The sequence below is a fragment of the Quercus lobata genome, chromosome 2, assembly GCF_001633185.2.
Source record: "Quercus lobata isolate SW786 chromosome 2, ValleyOak3.0 Primary Assembly, whole genome shotgun sequence".
In the NCBI taxonomy this organism is placed as follows: Eukaryota; Viridiplantae; Streptophyta; class Magnoliopsida; order Fagales; family Fagaceae; genus Quercus; species Quercus lobata.
In genome coordinates, this window is record NC_044905.1 from 4466624 (window position 1) to 4470344 (window position 3721).

A 3721-nucleotide genomic window follows, 5' to 3' on the forward strand; every position below is an offset into this window, starting at 1 on the left:
TTGTTAAGTGAGATGCATTTATGTCGCATTCAAATAACTACGTATATAAAATTCTAGCATCAACTACAGTAAAAAATTACATGATCTCCATTAAGGTTTTTTTTAAAAAAAAAAAAATTACATGATATTCCTTCTTATTTCAAATTGATCAATATCCTTTGAATTGAAAATTATTATTGACTAATCACCCTCAATGCACTAAAAATCAATGCCTTGAAATTATTTTAACGAGTTACTTATAAAAAAAATTAAATAAAATGTCTGTTTTTTTTTTTTTCTTTAAGAGTTGTATCCTTATTTTCTATTTTTTCTAATTTTAAAAAAATTATGTTCTCTCTTATAGGAAGTAGGGTGCTTCAAAAACTTTGAGTTTACTTTTAATATAACAAAAAACCAAAACTTAATTACTGAATGATGAACAATGAGTTCATGAGAGATAAGTGTAATTGTCAAACCGATTGGTAGCAAATTTTCTTGAATAATATAAGCCCGCTATTGATTATTATTATTATTATTATTATTATTTTTTAAGAAACAAGCCCCTATTGATTAGTTCAGTGGTTACTAAGCATAAATTTCGTAGCTTGCATTTCTTAAGACAAAAATAACATGGTACACGTTTTGACCAATCAATAATAATAATTTTTATTTGACAAGGAAATTTAATTAATCCATTTACTCAAAATTGGTGTGTGAGATTTTAATTTTTAAATTAATAGTTGGGTAGAAAGATTTCGACATTGCATGTTTCTATTGAAAACACAAAAAAAAAAAAAAAATGTCAGTTGAGTTACAAATTTTTTTTTTTATGTTTATGGATATGTTTGGTGTATAATATTTTAACAAATTAAAATTTTTTTTATTGTTGTCTAATTCAAAAAGGAAGGAACACAGTAATATAACGAAACTTTGGAGAATTTAATTTTACTTTTACAGTAACTAATTAAAATGTTTTAAATCAGATAGTGAGGGTCCACCCTAAGTAGGTGATGAGTTTATCAATTACCTAGCCATATCTCTATGGCCCGCACTTAAAAAACTAAAATTTTTAAGGTAGTGCCTTCGTCAAAATTCATGGGCTTGAACAAAGACAAAGAATATATATACATGGACTAATCAATTAACATAGTTTATAATAATTAATAATATTAACCATGAGCTTTTTCTCCTATTCATATATTCTATTTGGTATTGTAGAAGCCTTGGGAAGCAAGACTTTTGTTTTGGTGTTATATTAATTCGACAAATTGGAGTGGTAGTAAGAGAAGGAAAAAAAATGCTTTTTCTTTAAGGGGAGGGAGAGAAGATTGATGAACTTTTTTCTAATCATGCCCTAGAAAGTGATGACAAAGAGGAAAGTGAATATGCTTCCCCCATGATTATGAACTATCTTGTAATCCATTATTCTTATTATTATTCCCACCACCTAGCTCCACTTTCACCGCAAACCCCAGCCGATCTATAAGTCCTGTCATACTCATTCATACCCTTTGCCTTTTTCTTCTTTTCTCTTTTTCATTTTTCTTAAAAGGAATCATCAAAACTAACATATATATATATATATATATATATATATATGTATACATATGGATTTTACTGCTCGTATGCTTTTAGGACATACATTAGTAAATCATTTTAGAAAAAAAAAATTATAAGAAAATGAAAAAATAATTAACTTTTTTGATAGTTTTTTTTAACTTTTCATAAAAAATTAACGAAAATTGATGATTAATGTATACTCTGTGGGCATGGGCATTATAAAACCGGAATCTGTATATGCATATATATATATATATCTTTTGAATAATGAAAATTCATATATATATCTTTTGAATAATGAAAATTCAATGAAAGAAGAATGTAACTTTACTTCAGTTCAATCATCCAACTCGCCTCCATATTCCCTATAAAGCTGTTTTCTACTTTCTTTTTCTTTCTTTCTCTTTGTGGGGTCTTCTGGCCCCCCATCTATAAGGCTTCCTTCCACTTTGTATCTCCATACCCTTTTCTTTTCTTTTTCTTTTCAGAGATATCATACATGAGTGAGTATTCAAGTGGGTTAATTTGGGACTCTCTCTTACCAAATAAATAAATAAGTAATTTAGGACTCTCAATATGTATTCTTTTTTGCAACCAAATCTTTACCCTTTCTTTTAAGTTTTAACATGTAACCTGTAATCCCTACAACTTCTGCTTTCGATGGGTACTGTTGCAGTGTTGCTCAGATGCATGACAGCAGTTCCAAAATATAATTAGGTCAATTATTTTTTGGTTAGGAATAATGGAATGCAAGTATTACATTGTTTAAAAAGTAGTTTCACCTAGTTTCTAGGTAGTTGGATCATTTTGTATTGACTGTCTTTTGGGACACCATTGAAACTAAAAAAAAGAAAAAATGAAATGGTTTTTAGAACTTGAACTCGATTAAAATTGATTTTTTTTTTGGGGGTTTTTTTGGGGGGGGGGGGGGGAAGCATGTATAAGTAGAAAATGTTGGGTGCTTGCATGATTTTCAAGTTTTCTGTTTTCTCATATCACTTTGAGAGGAGGGCATTTTATATTTCCTTCAGATTTATTTATATGATTTATTTTTATTGTTTATTTTGACCAAAAGATAGGTCTTGTAAAAGTATAGAAACACTTTGGAGATAAAAGATTTTAAAATGTTGTATCTAGCCCCAAAAAAAAAAAAAAATTATAAAACAAAAAGACTTTTAGAAAATCTCTGTTAATGGTATTGAAAACCTTGACAGAATTGCCAATGACTTTTAAATCAAGTGATATTTCTTAGTGATCCAACAAAGACATCTGAAATTCAAATTCTTTTTTTCCACTTCAAATGCATCATAAAATAAATCTTGATGGATTTATTATGAGAATTTTGAGTCATTGTTACAAGCTAACAAATAAAAGTAATTGGTCTACAAAGAGTCACACTCTCACTTTATAGAGTAATGTATGTATTATATTTATATATTTGAGAGTACTATGAAATACGTATTGGAACAAATAAAGTGTACAAAAATTCAAAAGTGCTAAGAAATTAAATACAAAAGACAAAGGATAGTTCAATACGTCCTCTCAATTGTTGAAGGGCCTCGTGAGGAAAGCTTCAACTTCTCTTGTAGGAATATTAACCTCAAAGAAGAGACGCCTTTGGTCACGATGTAAGCCAACTGATTCTTAATTTAAGTTAAATAAACTTCAAAGGCGTCCGATAGGCAATTTTATCATAAATAAAAGGAAAATGTTAGAATTACAAACTATTTTACAATTTTTTTTATTGACAACCTAATCTAAACTTCCCTAATCGCCCATGTTCTCTGTCGAATATTGCTCATTATTTTTTTATCCATCAAGCTCATTGACAAAAACTCAACTCATCCCATACCTTAAAGGTCAAGGCCTTCTCAACTTCGTTGATGGATCTAACCTATGCCCTCCCACCACAATTTTTGTGGACAACACTTGAGCCCCAACTCATTACTCATGCCCTCCTTTCTTGGACTCGTCAAGATGAACTTCTTATGAGACTCTTAATTTCCTCCTTGTCTCACAAACACTTACCTCTTGTTATTGATCTTAATTCCTCAAAAAAAATTTGGAACCCTTTGAATCATCACTTGTCTCCATCCCTAAAACCCCAACTCCACATGGAAATCCTACTAGTCCCAATCCTATTTCGTTTCCTTTCTCCTCCGCCATTAATTAGTTCCTCTCT